Here is a 9,555-nt window from a genome sequence, read left to right as displayed (position 1 = left end):
ACCATACATATATGCACCTTTCCCCTTTTGCCCCCTCCCCACTCCCTTCCCCTCTGGTAACCACGAATCAGATAACCTCCTTGTCCATGTGTTTATTTATCTTCCACATATGAGCGAAATCATACAGTGTTTGTCTTTCTCCGTCTGGCTTATTTCATGTAGCATAATATCCTCAAGCTCCATCCATGTTTTTGCAATTGGTATAATTTTATCTTTTTTTATGGCTGAATAGTATTCTATTCTATATATATAACAGTAGTATTCTATTATATAGATATACCACATCTTCTTTATCCATTCATCAGTTCATAGGTACCTGGGTTGCTTCCACGTCTTGGCTATTGTGAATAATGCTGCGATGAACATAGGGGTGCATAAATATCTTTGGATTGTTGATTTCATGTTCATGGATAAATATCCAGTAGTGGGATAGCTGGATCACAAAATTTATTCATTTGAATTTTGTTTTTTAACAAGACACACACATGTCAACTTGAAGGCAGATATCAGGGTGATGCTTCAGCAAGCCAAGGAATGCCAAAATTGCCAGCAAACTACCAGATGCTGGGAGAGAGGCTTAGTTTCTTCCATTGCAGCCTTCAGAAGGAACCGACTCTGCTGACAGCTTGATCTCAGTCTTCTACCGTCCAGAACTGTGAGCCAGTAAATTTCTGTTATTTAAGCTGCCCAGTTGTGGTACTTTGTTATGGCAGGCCTAGGAAGGTAATACATGAAGGCACAATGAAGCAATCACAAAACCCTGACATGATCGATGGGGCATGTGTGTGATGCTGCCGGGCTTGAGCAGAAGCCACGTCATACAGGGCCTTGTGAGCCAATGTAAGGTGTTTAGATTTGCCCCTGGTCAAAGGAGGGAAGATACTGGAGAGATAAGACAGGAGGCCCATGCCAGCTGGCAGAAGGCATTGAGGGCTTCTTATTTTTATTTTTTTAAACCACAGAAGAGGATGTATTCCTCTCCTCCCCAACTCTTTCTTCTGACAGGATAGAGGTTTTTCTCTACAGGAAACAGATGAGAGCTGGAGCAAAGACCCAAGATTCTTGGCAGCAGAGGGAAGATAAGGAGGATGTGAAAGCGATGCCTCGAGAGCACACGGCCTGTCCAGCTGCCCCCGCCCCCATCAGTGCTCCAGATGCTGCTGGGGCCATGCCCTGCTGCTGGGAAGAAGGCCACGTACAGGGCCATTTCCATTTCATGTACTTGCTGATTTTTAGCGAGAATGTCTGTGAATAATTGTAAAATTATTTGCATTAAACAGTTTTTAAGCCAATAATCCCTCCTAACCCCTGGGAGAGTTTAAAGCTCAAGAGAAGAATTTATGTTTGGGCTGATAAGAAGCAGCCACGGACTTGATAAGAAGCTTGGGCCCGAGGCCGAGGCCTTAAAATCTTCCAAAGGAAAAAAGCCTAGATTTCGAAAGGGGGCGAGGAGTGGGAACTGACCCTTTCTTTAGTAACGTACTCATTTTTAAGTGATATTTCTTTTGTTGCCAAAAGTATTTTTTCCAAATTTGGGGATTTTGTATTAAATGCCTTTTAAATTCCAAAAGATGATTTTTAAAACATGGCATAATATGCAATAAAAGTGGAAAATCTAGTTTTACCTTCATTTTAAAGAACATAATTTTGTGTTTCATTCTATACTGATACATGCAGTTATTACAGAGTGCAAAATTGGGAATTTGGGTCATGGCAAGCATTTGGATTTCTACAGTAAGATCAAAATAGCTAAAGCCTATGCAAATGTGATCAAACGTGAGAGTTCAACTGCAGTTAAAATGTGTTATAATGGGAAAAATGCTGTCTTTTACAACGTACTTCTAGCAGGACCCAGTGAATCCGGAATTATATAAATCTATAAAAAACTTCCTCTTGAACATTTTGGTAAGATTCCTTTTCTAGTTTCTTTTTCTCTTTTCATGTACTCGTATATATTATAATATTTTAAATTGGTCTGGGGGAATTTGAACTCGTATAATATTAAAGGAATAGATATTTTATTTATTTATGCAGTGACTTCTGAACATTTGCAGTTCTATGCTACGTTTATCTGTAATTAAAATAAGGATCCTAATAACCTGAATTTCACCAGGGAGCTAAGAATCATTCAAACAAAATCTCAAAATCCTGTGTTGCCTGCATCGATTTTGCTAACTGGTGGAATTGTGAAGTACGAGGTTCCTCATTCATCTTCCTGCAGGGAAATTGAAAGCTTTGATTGGTATTGGTCATAATACTACTAATTGGGAGAGTCATTTGGATGTATATGCTGCAAACTTTAGAATAACAATCTGTTATATTTTAAATTTAAAGAGAATTGCACATTTAAAGCGATAAGAACTTACAAGATATGAAAAGGGTGTAAAGATTTAAAATCTTTGAAGAGAAGGCCAGAATTTAACAAAGTTAAAAATATATATGCTTGAATATAAGGATTCTGGTGTTACTAGAAATTAAACAGTAGGAGCCGGAATTGGCTTGATTAGCTAGACATCATTTAAGAGTCTTGTATTTATAACTATCCATTAAGTCATTGTTGATGGACCAGAGGGTAATGACAGATAAACTGTTGTATAGAAACAGATCTGCTAAGGTTTTCCCATTATCTCAACATAGAGGAGATCCTTTTATTAGTAGCTAAAAACAGCTACTGTCTAAAACCAAAAGGAATTACTAGAAAGGTTTGAACTATATTCAGAATTGATATTTGTATTGATGTGTTATTTTTAACTTAAATTTCGGGACAAAGCAAATAAATAATTATATTAATTTTATCAGGAAGAGGATCAGTATCAGATACTAATTTTAGAGGAAATCTAGAATTTTAGCAGAAGCACTGACTTGTTACAATTGGATTAGAAAGACCAATATGAAACCATTCTTTTACAAGAAAATCCTGGGGGCTGGCTCTGTGGCCCAGTGGTTAAGTTCTCGTACTCCACGTCGGTGGCCCAGGGCTTCACTGGTTCAGCCCCTGGGCGTGGACCTAGCACTGCTCATCAATCTGTGCTGAGGCAGCAACCCACACAGCAGAGCCAGAAGGACCTACAAGTAGAATATACAACCATGTACTGGAGGCGCTTTGGGGAGAAGAAGAAAAGAAAAAGAAGATTGGCAACAGATGTTAGCTCAGGTGCCAATCTTTAAAAAAAAAAGATCCTGTTTGGCTCTCCTAGTGAAATAGGAGCAATATGACCCCATGACACACCCCAATGTCCGGTACTGTTGTCTCTAATACTATTATCCACTAAAAGGAACTAAGGATCCTTGGAGAAATAGCTGATTCCATGTCTGGGGCTAAAAGGTACAAGTAAACATACGAATTAGGTAATGCATTTAACATGAATCTGGGGAAGTGGCCAAGATGATCACTCCCCTCTTGAAGGTATGAAATCATTGATACAATAACTATACATAGAGTTCCGGGCGTCCTATCAGGGTCGAAAACAAGAATCCAGGCAGCTTTACTGGCCTAAATCACTGCTAGTAGATGAGGTCATTCGCATTAAAACAAGCAACAAGTGGTCTTCCGATTGCTATGATGAGAGACTCAGATCATTAGGTAATCTCCTGAGATTGCCCATGCTGGTTCCAGCACTTGGAGGGCGTACTGCTGTCTTCATCAAGATACTTCTGTTCCAACTTCCTTTTCAGAAGAACTATGAGCTGCCGGGCCCATCTTTTTTCCACACCAGCACATCTTCTCCAGTTCAGAGGTTCTTAAGGTTTTCTGTGCAAGGGACCTCTTGCCAATCTGGAGAAGCCTATGGAGTCTTCTCAGAACAATGTTTTTAAATGCATAAAATAAAATAAATTGGGTTACAAAGGAAACTAATCATACCGAAATGTAGTTATCAAAATATTTTAAAAAATTTGTGGTATAATAATCCATATATTCTTTATTAACACATTAAATTTTAAAAAGCATTTAAAATATTGGCAAAGTAAGCTAAATTTTATTTTTAAAGACCTTAATATGAAGGCAGTAGTTGCTTAGCTTGAACAAGAGACTTAAACTATGGGGTGGCCTTTGACAAGGCAACTTGCATGAAATGTTGGATATCCAATAGATTTTGATCTTTTATTTGGATGGTCCCAAGTGTTGAAAAGCCCAGTTCTCAAAATATATTGTTGTGAATGGAGTTAAACTTGCATAGCTCGCTTTACAAGGCCAGGATAGGGAGACTTCTTTCAAAGAACACCCAATTTTTCGGTTAAATGCCAGTTGTAGTCAAATTTTTGTCCACTAATGAGTTCATCTTTGGCTAGGTCATTATTTTCAACATAGTTTCTCAATATTTCTTTTGTGCTTAGCACTCTTTGTGTCTGTAGATGACCTGGGATAGGCAAATATTTTTTCAACAGAAGATCTCCAGTACAATATTGAATAGAAATGATGATGATAGACATCTCTATGTTGTTCCCAAATTTAGATGGAAAGCATTCACTATTTTCACCATAAAGTATGATGTTATTGTAGGGTCTTTTTACGTACCTTTGTCAGATTAAGGAATCCCTTCTATTTTCAGCTTGCTGAGAAGATTTGATCATGTTAATTTCTTTGAAAAGAGAAACTGAGAAAACTCAGAAAACTTCACAGATCTATCAAAAGTTATATCTGTCTAGATGACATTAAAGTTGAACCATAGAGTCACAGTCCTTTCTTTTCTGATATAAACTGTGTCCTCCACTATTTAAACGTTAAAAAGATCAACAAAATAATTAGCAAATCAAATCTAACAATACATAAAAAGAGTTATACACCATGACCAAGTGATATTTATCCCAGCTATGCATAGCTGTTTCACCATTACAAATCAGTTAATGTAATTCATCACATCAACAGGCTAAAGAAGAAAAATCACATGATCCTATCAACGGATGCAGAAAAAGCATGTGACAAAATCCAACACCCATTTGTGATAGAAACTCTCAGTAAACTAGGAATAAAGGGGAACTTCCTCAACTTGATATAGAATATCCACAAAAACCCTAAAGCTAACATCGTACAAGTGTGAGAAACTTGAAATTTTCTCACCAAGAGCAGAAACAAGGAAAGGATGTCCCCTCTCACCATTGCTTTTCAACATTAAACTGAAAGTTATAGCTAGTGCAATAAGACAAGAAAAGGAAATAAAATGTATAGAGATTGGGATGGAAGAAATAAAACTGTCTTTGTTCACAGATAACATGATTGTTTATATAGAAAATCTGAAGGAATTTACAAACATACAAATATGCAGTCATAGCAAGGTTGCAGGATATAAGGTTAATATTCAAAAGTCAATTACTTTCCTATAAACCATCAATAAACAAGTGGACTTTGAAATCAAAAACACAATACCATTTACATTAGCACCTCCATAAATGCAATACTCAGGTATAAATCTAACAAAATATCTACAAGATCTACGTGAGGAAAAATGACAAAACTCTCATGAAAGAAATCAAAGAACTAAATAAATGGAGAGATGTTGCATGTTCATGGAAAGGAAAACTCAATATTGTCCAGATGTCTGTTCATCCCAACTTGATCTACAGATGCAATGGAATCCCAATCAAAATCCCATCAAGTTATTTTGTGGATATTAACAAACTGATTCTAGAGTATATATGGAGAGGCAAAAGACCAGGAATAGCCAACATAATATGGAGGAGAAGAAAAAAGTCAGAGGACTGACATTACCCAACTTTAAGACCTACTATAATGCTACAGTACTCAAGACAGTGTGGTGTTGGTGAAAGGGCAAACACATACATCAATGGAACAGCATGGAGAACCCAGAAATAGACTTACGTAGAAACAGTCAACTGATCCCTAACAAAAGAGCAAAGACAATGCAAGGGAGAAAAAAATGTAATGTTTTCAACAAGTTGTGCTGGAACAACTAGACATACACATGCAAAAAAAATCTGGACTCATATCTTACACCCTTCAAAAAAATTAATGCAAAACAAGAGATAAACATAACTGTAAAACATAAAACTACAAAACTCTTAGAAGATAACACAGGAAAAAATCTAGATGACTTTGGGTATGGCAATGCCTTTTTTACATACAACACCAAAGACATGCTTCATGAAAAAAATAATTGGTAAACTGGACTTCAGTAAAATTAAAAACTTCTGCTCTATGAAACACTCTCAAGAAATAAGTAGGCACATCATACACTGGGAGAAAATATTTGCAAAAGACATACCTGATAAAGGACTGTTATCCAAAATATACAAAGAACTCTTAAAACTCAACAATAGGGGCCAGCCCCATGGCTGAGTGGTTAAGTTCATGCTCTCCACTTTGGCAGCCCAGGGTTTCGCCAGTTTGGATCCTGGGCGTGGACATGGCACCACCCATTAGGCCATGCTGAGGTGGCGTCCCACATAGCACAACCAGAGACACTTAAAACCGGAATATACAGCTATTTACTGGGGAGGGGGGTCTGAGGAGAAGAAGAAGAAAAAAAAAACAATGATTGGGAACAGATGTTAGCTCAGGTACCAATCTTTAAGAAAACAAACAAACAAAAAAGCCCACCTCAACAATAAAGTAACAATCTGATTAAAAAGTGGGCAAAAAGTCTGAACAGATATCTCACTAAAAAAGATACTGTGGGGGCTGGCCTGGTGTAGCAGTGGTTAAGTTCGCATGTTCTGCTTCCGCGGCCCGGGGTTCACTGGTTCGGATCCCAGGTGTGGACATGGCACCTCTTGGCAAGCCATGCTGTGGTACGCATCCCACATATAAAGTAGAGGAAGATGGGCACAGATGTTAGCTCAGGGCCAGTCTTCCTCAGCAAAAAGAGGAGGATTGGCAGCAGTTAGCTCAGGGCTAATCTTCCTCAAAAAATAAAACAAAACAAAACAAACAAAAAAGATACTGTGTCAGATAATAAGTAAGCTTATGAAAAGATGCTCCACATCATTTGTCACTAGGGAAATGCAAATTAAAACAACAATGAGATACCACTACACACCTATTCGAATGGCCCAAATCCAGAACCCTGACAACAGCAAATGCTGACGAGGATGTGGAGCAACAGGAAGTCTCAGTCATTGCTGGTGAGGATGTAAAATGGTAAAGTCACTTTGGAAGATAGGGAGTTTCTTACAAAAGCAAACATACTCTTACCATACAATCCAGCAACCTTGTTACTTGGTATTTACCCAAATGAGTTGAAAACCTGTATCCGCACAAAACCCTGCACATGGATGTTGATAGCAGCATATTCATGATTGCCAAAGCTTGGAAGCAACTAAGATGTCCTTTGGTATGTGAATTGATAAATAAACTGTGGTAGGTTCATATAATGGAATATTATTCAATGCTATAAAGAAATGAGCTACAAAACCATGAAAAGACATGGAGGAAACTTTAATGCATCTTACTAAGTGAAAGAAGTTAATCTGAAAAGGCTACATCCTGTATGATTGGAACTATATGACATTCTGGAAAAGGCGAAACTATGGAGACAGTAAAAGGATCAGTGGTTGCCGGGGTGAGTGAGGAGGGAGGGATGAAGACAGGATTTTTAGGGCAGTGAAACTACTCTGTATGATACTATAACAGTGGGTATATGTTATTATACATTTGTCAAAATCTATAGACTGTACAACACCAAGAGTGAACCCTAATGTAGAGTATGGACTTTGAGTGACAATGACGTGTCAATGTAAGTTCGTTGATTATGACTCGTGTACCACTCTGGTGTGGGATGTTGATAGTGGGGGAGACTGTGCATGTGTGGAGCCAGGGGGAATATGGGAAATCTCTGTACCTTCTGCTCAATTTTGCTGTGATCATAAAACTGCTCAAAAAACCCGAAGCCTGTTTTTTTAAAAAAAAATTAGAAGGATGCCCGTCCTGCCTCTTTTTTTCATTTTGGCAGCTTAGCCAAGAAAGCATGTTACTTTTCAATAGTACGCATAATGGTGTCTGTAGGCTTTTTAATAGAGAGATTTATTTTATCCATGTAAGAATGCATAACTGGCAGGTAATACAACCAAAGGATATATTTTTTTTCCAAAGTAAAACAAGAATGAGTTTTCTTTTTCTCTTAGAAAAAGTGAAACTTCTGCTCATAGTTGCGAGTGCTTTTAAAGATTTCCCTCTGCTAAGTGGTAGAGAAGTGCTCTCCAGGATGTTGCCATTTCTTGACAAAATCTTTTAAAAATGCCATGATTCAGAGATCTGCTTCTGATAGAGGCATTGCCTCTGTGGCTATAGAAAAACTTCTTCAGATTAACAGGAGGAGTCTTTGTTATGGATGCCCGTCTGTTAGTGAGCAGTGAGCCATGATGGCCTGAGGGAGTTCCTTTATAGTGAAAAGAACAAGATGTACGGCGACGCATGGCAGGACTCCATCTATGCAAAGAGTATGAAGTGTTTCTTTTCAGACAGAGTTTTGTTTGGTAATTTTCCTTTTTTTTCCTTTTTAAAAAAACCATTTCCAAACAACATTCACAGTCTTTGCCATTTCTAAAAAGAATTAAAAAAAAAAAATAAGGATTTTTCTTTGATGGCACCAGCAAGCACATAGTGAACGGAGGAGGGAGATGGCTCCTTACGCAGATGGCCCGCAGTTTCCGCTGGTTGCATGCTAAAGGGAACCTCGAGGCTGCCAATTCTTCAATGACATGCTTCAAAAATGTCAAAAAGAAATGTTGTTTCTCAAACATCACATATTTGACAGAACTGTTGCCAGCCTTTCCTCCATAGAAACAGAAAGATTTCGGAAAACTGACCCCATTGTGTTGGGACGTTGTATGAGAGCTTTAGAGGCCAGAGAACCACAGCGTGCTCTGCTATCCCAAGAACGCATGTGGGCCACGCTGCCCAGCAAATTTAAAACTCCTTGTAAAAGACTCAACAATTATTTAAAAAGGAGTTTACAGGTTAAGGTGCCCCAAAGCTGTTGCAGAAAAACAAAGATACTACTTGTTAGAGAGAGAGCACCAGGAATCCAGTGCTCCAAGGACGGGCCAGGCCGCCTCCCGGCTCAGCACGCACTCCCCTCCCTTGGAATTCCTACGCCAATGTTTACTAAAGGTTTTCGCATTTTTGCTATTACCTTTGGATCACTCCCTTGCTTTCTGTAAGGAGGAGTTTCCTGGGGACTTTCTCAGTCCGAAGGGTGTCTTCACCGTGTCTCTGGAGTTTTCTCCTGTTACTAATTATTAATATTCCAAATCACATTTCTAAGTGAAGTTACCTTTTACTCTGTAATGCCCTTTTTTTAAATCAGAAAACCTGAAATTTGGAAGAGTATAACCATTTGTGTGAAAAACATAGCTATATATTTGTAGCTATGTTTTAAAGAAAAAAATACAAATAGTACGTATTCTTTAAAGTATAGGAAAAGCGAGGGGAGGTAAGCATTTAAGGAGGCCCTTCTATGTGGCATGCCCTGTGGTCAACTGACACTTTATCTTCACTATTTTATTGACTTCTCACAGCAACCTTTTCAAAGTCGAGTATAATAAGGCACAGAGAGATGAAACACCTTGTCCAGTTCAGCATAGCCAGGTCTATCTGGC

This window comes from Equus caballus, chromosome 10 (assembly GCF_041296265.1).
Source record: "Equus caballus isolate H_3958 breed thoroughbred chromosome 10, TB-T2T, whole genome shotgun sequence".
NCBI classification, from domain to species: Eukaryota; Metazoa; Chordata; class Mammalia; order Perissodactyla; family Equidae; genus Equus; species Equus caballus.
This window is presented reverse-complemented; position numbering follows the sequence as displayed.